The 10214-nt window shown below is 46.9% G+C and overlaps 1 pseudogene; it reads left to right on the top strand.

Moving 5' to 3' along the window:
* Positions 1–6640, top strand: part of LOC102263931 — a 10626-nt pseudogene extending 3986 nt beyond the window's left edge.
* Positions 6641–10214: the final 3574 nt, after the last annotated feature.

Genomic DNA, 10214 nt, shown 5'->3' with positions numbered 1-10214 from the left:
ACCCTTTAATACAGTTCCTCATGTTGTGGCGACCCCCAATTTCATTGTTACAAATTGAACATAATTAGAGCATAGTGATTAATCACAAAAACAATATGTAATTATATATGTGTTTTCCGATGGTCTTAGGCGACCCCTGTGAAAGGATTGTTCGACCCCTAAAGGGGTCGCGACCCACAGGTTGAGAACCTCTGGACTAAAGGGTCCCGGGTTTGATTCTGATCAAGGGCACACCTATCTTGATTATAGGCTTGATCCCCAGACCTGGTCATGGCACTTGCAGGAGGCAACCAATCCATGTGTCTCTCTCACATCGATGTTCTCTCTCTTTCTGTCTCTCCCCCTCCCTTCAACTCTCTCTAAAAAATCAGTGGAAAAATAACCTCAAGTGAGGGTTAATACAACAAACAAAGCAAAACAAAGGACCCTCCTAGTCCGGCTGAAGTGCCCAAGAAGACCAAGCCCAGTCAGCAATAGCCAAGTGACAGTGTCTCCCACTTAGAGCCCCAGAGCATGCCCACCCAGGGGGGCACCCAGCCCTGCCCAAGGACAGCCCGGAGGCAGAGACCTCAGTCCTGGACATGCTCACCAAGAAGCTGCTGCCCAGTGGGCACCTCACCAAGACCGAGTCTCTCATCCTCTCCACCAAGGCCAAGGGGAAGCATCCCGGCCACCATGGCTGGGCAGGTTCCTGAAGGAGCGGCAAACGGCACAGCCATAGGACAAGTGAGCCAAGAGCCCAGACAATGAGCATGGCTAGTCCCAGGGAGCCAGCTGCAGATCCCCTGGAAGACCACATACAACCAGCTGAACCACATCCCCATCTCTGATGACCAGCTTCCTGAGAACATCATCCTCGTCAACACCTCCGACTGGCAGGGCCAATTCCTCTCGGACACCCTGCAGGGGCACAGGCTTCCTGTGCTGTGCACCTGCTTCACGGCTGACGTCCCAGCGGCCCTCAGCTCCATCATCTGGTGGATACAGAGATACTGTAACTATAACTCCCAGCCCCCGAAGCCAGTGAAGATCCTGGTGGCAGGGGCACAGCACTACTTCATCGCTGTGCTGCGGGTCTTCCTGGAGCTGCTGTCCTACAAGATGCTCAACTGGCTGGGCTACATGAGCTTCCTGGTCATCCTGCTGGGTTCTCACCCTGTGGCCAGGAACCTGGGCTCCATGCATTACCACTACAACAGCTTCTTCCAGGAACTGGCCTGGCGGGACCTGTTCCATAATCTGTAGGCCCAGAGCGCCATACAGGACACGCTGGACATTGAGACGAGAATCACACAGTACATCACAGGGACAACTGTGCCTCCCAGCTGCCCATCGAGGAAGCCCTGCTCTCCTACAAGCAGAAGAGCCCCAACCAGGAGTCCTTATAGTTCATTCCCTTTGAGGTTGGGAAAGTTGGGATAGTGCAACAGTCCTCAGACACCTCGGGAGACTCAGATGATGGGCCCCCTTGGGCTGCAGCGTGCTTTCATCCTTCCCACTGTCCATTCCTCTGGTCTCCAAAGAGGCCTTGTCACCCCACTCTGTTCCCCGTCAGTGAGTGGGGCTTGTCCTCCCCCAGCCAGGGTGATGGCGCCAGGCTGATGGAGTGGCAGGTGGATTACTGGACGACAGCCCAGCTCACAGACAGAAAGAGAAACTCAAAGAAGAAAGACCTGCCTACCGCCAACAACACCCTCAAGTGCACCTTCCACTCTCTCCAGGTCAGCAGGCTGCCCAGCAGTGATGAGGCCACAGCAACTTCCACCATGTGCATGACAGTGCTCACCAAGGAGAAGAAAAAGAAGGTGCTGTTTTTGCCAAAGAAAACCAAGGACAAGGTCGTGGAGTCGAAAAGCCAGTGCCTGGAGTGCGTAAGCCTCCTGGTCTGCAGGGCCAGCTCCAGCAGAACATGCTGTGGGTCCTCATTAAAGGTGTGGTGTGGAATGACCTGAAGTTCTTCCAGCTGGCAGCCCAGTGATCTTCCCACATCAAATGCTTCCCCATCTGCATCTCCAGACACTCTGACTCCACCTTCCAGCCCTGCCTGTGGCCCTGCCGATGCCAAGCACTTGAGGGCCCAACTGCTTTTCTGTTAATATTTCAGTTTAGTACAGAGACCAACCCTGGAAACACAAAGAGAAACCTTCTTAAGTACAAATGTACTCACAACCCGGAAACTAATGTGGTGCCCGCATTGGGAGCTCCAACTGCTCTGCTTATTAACCTGCTGGTGGGTGGGAGGTCAGGCAGCACTGTTGAGCTGGAGAATCATGGAAGGTGAGTTTTGGCCTCAGGACCCCTAACCCTCCCAGCGAGAAGGGTTCTCGCCTTCTCCACCTGACCTTCCTGGAAGCCAGGACTCTGCCTCCACAGGACTCAGCACTGGGTGGTCTGATGCCAAGGACTGGCCTCCCATTGGGGGCATCCTGAGCAGAACACGGAGGCCAGTCAGCCCAGCCCTGGGTCCCAGCTGCCAACCAGCCAAGTGGCCCCAGCACCACCCACTCGTGGTTCCCTAAAAAAAATACCTGTATGGTGCAGACCCCCAGAAACATCGAGTAGACAAACTGGGGCAATATTAGCGGCCTGCCTTCTTGAGCAGGGACTCCGCTCTCGCCCTCATCTTTCTGTTACTACCGAACATTAGTACCACCCAACAGGTGTAGGACCAACTACTTACCAGGTGAGCCCCTGCCCCTCCACAGAACAGTGGTCACTCAGCTACCAGCTTGTTGTGAGTCTTCTGGTCACTTCGTGTCTCTGAGCATTTGTGCCTCTGAACACGGGGTGAGCCTAGGATCAAGCTCACAGGTTTACTGTAGAAACCCAGTGGGGCGCCCCGGGAAAGTGCTCTCTGGGTGCCTGGACAGTGGAGAGGTCTGCTGGACGGGCTGTGGTTAAGCTAATTGGCCACTTTCTCTTCCTCATAATAAAGCCTCTACCTCATTTGTGATTCTCCACTGGGCTTTGGGCTAACTCTTTTCTCCTTGGAGACAGAGATTAGAGATTCTATGAAGGGTCCATGTCCTGGGTGAAGCCAGAACCAAACATCCCAGGAGTGAGCAATGGGGCCCCATGCAAAGTTTATTCTTGACTAAAAGAATACAGAAAAAGTGTGAAAAAAAATTCTAAAACACTAGATAGCGTCAGCTCTGTGTAGTGGATGAGGGTAGGGGAGTACAAGACAGGAGTGCATGTTAAAGAGCGTGTCTTGCTGAGGAAAATATAGATATGTGTAAGAAACCATAGGGATACATTTAACTGCCTGTATTTTAAGTTAAGGGAAAGCATCCTGTCTTGCAAAATAGAATGTGTTAATTTTAAAACTCCCACAAGAAATAGGACCTATTAAATGACAAACAGTAAATTAATTTTTAAATATCAGAAGAAACTTTGACAAATGGAAGTTATTGTTTGCTTTGTTATACATATTATATCAGCACCTGACAGATAATACACAGTCTTTTAAACAAAATAAATCATTACCACATAGGAAGTCTCAATAAATACTAAAGAAATATATATGTTTGTTCTCCATTGATATGTTCATGAACCATAATGCATGATGCATATATGTTCTCTAACCATAAAGCAGTAAGATAAGAAGTTAATAATAAAGGATAGCTTTAAAATCGCCGAATATCTGGACATTTAAGAAGGTATCAGTGAAGCTGAAATGAGCTATAAACCCTGAGTTCAAAGAAAATCATGAGTGAAATTATGGAATACTCACAACTAAAAAGCAATAAAGAAAAGCTGCAAATCAAAAGAAGCCATAAAAGAGGGAGTTTTCGTTTTAAATAAACTTCTAAGGAAAGAATTACAGCTGGGAAGAGAGATCGAAGTATCCAAATAGTAAATTAGAGAGCAACAGAGTGACCTTGAAGAAACAAGAAAGGGGGAAAACATAATGGCAGGAATCAGTAAAACAAAGACTTTCAAAATAGCCTTCAACAAACTGAAAAACTGCTTCTGTTGAAATATTGGTAAAATAAACAGATTTCTAGCCTGACTCACCAAGAAATAGAGAAAAACGCTGTACACATAGTTCCAACAAGTTAGGTGAAAGGACCGATTCCTGCAAAGAAACAAACTATGAAACCTTAGTCAAAAGGAAGTGATGCCCTGAGTAGACTATTGAAGAGGCTGAATTTGTAGTTAAAGCATTCTCATGAAGGGTTTCCAGGCCCAGGTGGTTTCACTGGAGAATTAAACAGAATAAATGAACAGACACTTCACTGAAGAGGCTATAACATGTCGCATGAGCACTTGAAAAGTTCAACATCATAAGCCATTAGGAAAAGGTTTATTAAACCACAAGGAGACTAAGTAAAATAAAGGCCTGTGATAACACTTAGTGCTGGGGAGGATGTGGAGAAACTGTCACTCATGCAGGGCTGGTGGGAAAGTAGAATATTACACCCACTGGGGAAAGCAGGTTGGTTGTTTCTTATAAAACTAAACATGCAACTACCACACACCCCAGCAATTGCACTCCTGGGCATTTATCCCAGAGAAATAGAAACTTACATCCACTCAAAAACCTGAGCACAAATGTCTATAGAAGCTTCATCTTAAAACTTGCAAGCAATCTCTGAAATTCCTTGGTCAGATTAATATCTAGAATTTGTAAGAAACGTCTGTCACATAAAAATGGGTAGAGTATATGAAAAGGGAATGTAGTAAAGGGAAACCCAAAATGTTAACAAGATATGAAGAGATGTTAAATTTCACTTGTAGTCAGAAAAGTAATGAGGCGCTCTTTACACCAATCTGCATGACTGATTAGAGTGTAATGATGTGAAGTGTTGGTGAGACTATGGGACAAATAGAAACTTCATGGACTGTGATGGGAGTGTAAACTAGTACAGGCACCCAGGAGGGCCATCTATAAGTATTTAGCAAAATTAAAATTAAACATGTTCTTATATATTTGAATATTCATATATATAATTTTCTAAGTCTGAAGAGCATGAAGAATCAATGTAGGAGAACCTATAGTATAGGCCTCTCATTCTCAAGCTTGAACTGATCACTTTTTAAATAACATTTGCTCTGCTGGGACACAGGGGAAAAAGCAGGCCTTCTGTGTCAAAATATAGCCCCTCAGAGTCTAAGAGCATGAACCTGGTTCTTCTGATCAGCATCACTGGGTGGGACTGGACCACTGGAAATATTTGATAGAAAAGAAAGCAAAGAAACAGCTGGAATAAGTGTGTTCCCAAACCTTATCCTGTCAATTCCATCTCAAAAACATGAGCCATTTTATGAGTATTTTCCCACTGACATAAACATCCTCACACAATGTTAATTGTATTGTATATAAACAGCATGGCTAACATACTCATGTGACATGATGAAATGTGGCAAAGTGCTGTGATGAGCCTAAAAAAAGAAAATGGATCATCGGTGTACTTTATTCTGTTGTCATTTGTCAGTAAAGCGATAAAAGAGAAATGAAGAAGTATTCCTCTAGGTCAGTGGTTCTCAACCTTCCTAATGCCGTGACCCTTTAATACAGTTCCTCATGTTGTGGTGACCCCCAATATCATTCTTACAAATTGAACATAATTAAAGCATAGTGATTAATCACAAAAACAATATGTAATTATATATGTGTTTTCCGATGGTCTTAGGCGACCCCTGTGAAAGGGTCGTTCAACCCCCAAAGGTGCTCTAGGTGTACATATAGCCACATGAATATTTTTGGAATTTTTTAAAGTGTGAGTACTACAAATACACAGACCAGAATCCTACATAATAAAAGCCTAATATGCAAATTGTCCCTCAGGTGGTCGTTCCTCTGGGAGTTTGATCGCTCGCTATGACATGTGCTGACCACAAGGGGGCAGCAGCGAACATGGCGGTGCTGGTGTGGGAGTTACTGGAGGCATTACTGGCCCCAATTGGTCCTTAGGAAAGTGGGACCGCTGCGGGATGGTGGAGCAGGTGAGCAGGTGGTGCCAGGTCAAGGCAGGTGTGAGTGGGGGCCGATCGCCCCACCGATAGCCCTGCAGATAGTGACCAGTGGTGGCAGAAGGGGGCGGGGCCGCCGCCTGGCTCTCAGGCACTGAGGGAGTCGGGCGGGGGGGCCCCCTTGGCCCCAACCAATTGCCCTGCATACCGGGACCAGTGGCCAGCAGGCCTAATCAGGGCCATGTCTGGACTGGGACATGGAACTGTGGGTGGGTGGCAGTGACCAACCTCCTGTGGCACCTGGGCAGGGGACTGTGACCTCTCGCCAGCTACCTGGGCATGGGGGTGATGGGGACAGAGGTGCAGTGAGAATGTAGGGTGTCCTCCGAGCTCACTCTCACTCCCCCAGGTACCCTCCCCTGGGACTCCAACACTCACATGCCGGAGAAGCTCCCACGCTCAGGTGCTGGGCGCCTGTAATGAGCCCACCCCCGACCTGCGTGGACTCTTCCGGGTGAGCCAGGCCGCAGCCAAGACCACAGGGGCTGGTCGGGTTCCCCATGGGTTAGTGCAGGAGCCAGTCTGCGAGGCCTACCGGGAGAGAGTGTGCTGCCCACTCGGCTTCTGTGTGGGGCTGCTGGGTGGCCAGAGGCCCATGATGCACCCCAGCCAGCAGCGTCTGGCTGTGGTCACTGCATCCACCGTGGGGACTAGGGCAGCATGACTCAGGCAGAGGGGGGTACATGGGAGCCCAGGTGGGTGGGAGGTCTTGAGCAGAGACTCCACTTTCGCCCTCATCTTTCTGTTACTACCGAAGTTAAGGGAAAGCATCCTGTCTTGCAAAATAGAATGTGTTAATTTTAAAACTCAGCTGAGACCTGCCCTTCCACACCAGATGCTTGCACATCAATTGCAAGCCAGGCCTAGGGACCACACCCATGCACAGATTTCATGCACCAGGCCTCTAGTGTAGAATCTACACTAATAAAAGAGAAACATGTAAATTGGGGTCACTCCGCTACGCCCACCAGCCAATCAGAGCGACTATGCAAATTAACCCAACAAAGATGGTGGTTAATTTGCATACAGTGCAGAGCGGCGAAGACTGAAGGCTCTAGCCAGAGTGAAGACTGAATACTGAAGACTGAAGAGGCTTGGCTTCTCCTCTGCGGCCGGACCAAAGGCCCGAGTCCCAGGTGCCGGAGGAAAACCGGTGCCAGCAGCCAGGGGAAGGAAGGCCTATTGCGTGAATCTTTGTGCAACGGGCTTCTATAAAATATAATCACCTGTGTTACTACTAAATCTTAAAATACTGCCATTGCATGTGTGTCCTTAAATAGAATATTAGAGTGACAGTTGGGAGACCATTGAACTCCTGATTCCATCCCAATTTTTCCTTCCCCAGAGCTAGTTACTATCATCCACTTTGTGCTTGTCCTTATGTATGTTTTTATAATTTTACTCAAATGTTGTGTACACACAAATTATATTTCATTATAAACAATGCTGAAATGGACTTGCTTGTATACTTGTTCATGGACACATGAATGAAGGTTCTCTAGAGTATATTGCTAAGAATGAATTTCTAGAATGAAGGCCATGCACACGTTAGATTTTACTAGTGGGTGGAATTTCACTGCCTGGTTCAGCCATCCCCACCTCCCAGCTGCTGTGGATGTTGGCTGCTAAGGGTTCCTAACTGCCCTTTCCCTGGCCATGGGATGTAGGCTCAGCCAGAGGCCTGTAACTGACTGGCACTGGGTAAACAAGCCTGGCTCCTTACCTCCAATGGGACTCACTCAATGGGTACAATTCCTCTTCCAGATCCCCTCTCAAGACCAGGCTGCACGTAATGTGCTGAGTCCACATCTCTGCTCACCTCCCTCCATCTTCTCCTTCTGAGGTCACGCCTTCACTAAACTCTGTTCAAGTTCCCACAAGTCCCTTTGCTTCCAGGGAACCTGACCCAAGATCGCTAATATTGCCAAAGTCTCTCCAAAATGGCTGACCAATGTCCACAGTTAAGAGAGGCTTTAAGGCTGAGAAAGAGAAAGCCATTCAAAATTTGAGGTGGAGTAGGGGGAGAAGGCAAAGGCTCTGAGATGAACTTTGTGAATTCCACAAACTGAAAGAAAGGCAGTGTGGCTAAAGTGTGGGGAGCAGAAGGAGAAAGATAATACTGGTTGTAGTTGGAGATGTATGTAGGAGCCAGACAAGTCAACTTTATAAGCTGGTTTCCATTTTTTTTCCTAATTGTAATAGGAAGTTCTTGAAATGCTTTAAGCAGAAAAGTGATACAGTTCAATTTAGAGTTTAAGAAAATTAGTCTGTGTGTAGAGAGAATGGTTTGGAAAAAGATAAGACAAGCAGGGATTTTAGTATCCTCACAGGAGAGTGGATCATAAAAATTGTGTCTACACAGAAAGTAAGAAACGCAATGGGATTTCCAGCACAATACTATGAGAGTCCATAAAAATACAGACATACAAAGACATGAATGATTCAAGCATACATGCCAATTTTGAAGTGGCTACTATGAATAAACAGAGGGAGAGGGAGGAAATGGAGATTAGCGGTAATAAAAGACAATAAAACCTGGGAGTTATCTTGCAAAAAATGGAGGTGATGAGGTGTCATGAATTGAGGCATATGATTTAGGGAGCTCTGCACCAAAAAAACAAAAATCAAAACAACAGCAATGACCCACCTCCCTACCCATTATTTTCCTTCACCTTGTGGAGACCTGTGTCTGGGATGGGGAACAGTTTTCAGAGAGACTTTCTAAATAATCCAACTTTTACCCACTAAGTGGGTTGAACTGGATGGCAGAGGCCTTCCTAGTGATTAATGCAGCATCTGAGTCAAGGAATCTGGAGAGTAGAGGAAGCAGAACCTCCCTGGAGCCTCATTGCTGAGGAAACAGATGGGAGCCCTGAGGCAGGCTCATGCCTGACCTGGTAGGTGCTCCTGATGCACCATCTCAGCCTAATTCCCCTTTTCCCTGCAGGCTTCATGGAGCTGGGTCTCCTCTCTGGGATCCCATACAATCCGGGTTAACATGGCTTGTTATTTCCCCTTTGCACAAGTTTATGACCTGGTCCCAGGAGATCTGGGGACCAAACTTCTACCATTTCTGGTAGCTCTGTGCCTAGGTGCCCAGGGCAGTGGACACCCATTAGGTATCAATAAGCGCCTGTGGATCAAAAGTGATTACTTGAATCCTTGACTGAGGGCAAGGACCTTGAGATTCCCTTGACATTTTTCTTCAAGTGCCCAGAGAAGCACATGGCATGCTCTGCAAATGCATTTGTCAGTTGGTGTTCAAAGAGTTTGCTGAGTTGGTGCCTTTGTTTCCCTGTCTGGCCCTGAGTTACAAAATCCCGGTGGACAGAATAGAGTGGATTCTGGCTTTATCCAATGACATGCTGCTCTGAGATGCCCCGGAGCCACATTCTCAGACACTGTTCAGGGAAATCGAACAACCAATGTTACTTAGCAAGCTCATTGGGGGGTAGTTGTTTCTTAGTGATTCATATCTGAGTGAGGACCTTAGGGAAGCTAAACCTTGCTGGAGGCTTAGCCACATGGTCTCCCTTAGGCAGACAGTACTCATGTCTTCTGAGCCCCAAGTCCTGGGCTGGACCCTTGGGACATTGAGAGGAATGAGTGATTCTTACCCAGGAGAAGTCCTGGGTTCCAGTCCACTGAGAAACAGAAGTAAACTCATCTCGAATCCAATCACCCAGAAACAATCACAAGCAACATCCTATATAATAAAAGGCTAATATGCAAATTGTCCCCTAGATGGGGAGTTGGACCAGGAGTTCAACCAGGTGGAGAGACCTGCTATCTGCTGCCTGCCTCTGACCAATGAAAGGGGTCCCAGAGGTCCCTGAATCCAGGCACCATGTCTAGTAGGGAAAGGGCTTAGCCCAGTGATGGCAAACCTATGACACATGTGTCAGAGGTGACACGTGAACTCATTTTGGGTGACACGCATCAACAGAGACAAAAAAAATTGCATAATTCAAATATTTGTCTCTCGCAACGGCCAGAGTTGGGCATCACTCGAGTAATATTATTACTCACGTTACTCATGATGAATAATGCAATTCTAAAATGGATGTAAACATGTACATCAGTGTTGTGTAGCAAAGATACATAGTGAAAACATCCAAGATACATTGTTCCAATATTGACATTAATATAAAAAGGTTAAGAATTGCACTATAAAGAGATTAATCTTTACTCATGACATTTTATTTTTACTCGAGTGACAAAATGCCCAATTCTGGAAA

Source organism: Myotis brandtii, unplaced genomic scaffold (genome assembly GCF_000412655.1).
Source record: "Myotis brandtii unplaced genomic scaffold, ASM41265v1 scaffold314, whole genome shotgun sequence".
Classification (NCBI taxonomy): Eukaryota; Metazoa; Chordata; class Mammalia; order Chiroptera; family Vespertilionidae; genus Myotis; species Myotis brandtii.
The sequence above is the reverse complement of the archived record's forward strand: the minus strand, read 5'-3'. Positions and strand labels throughout refer to the sequence as shown.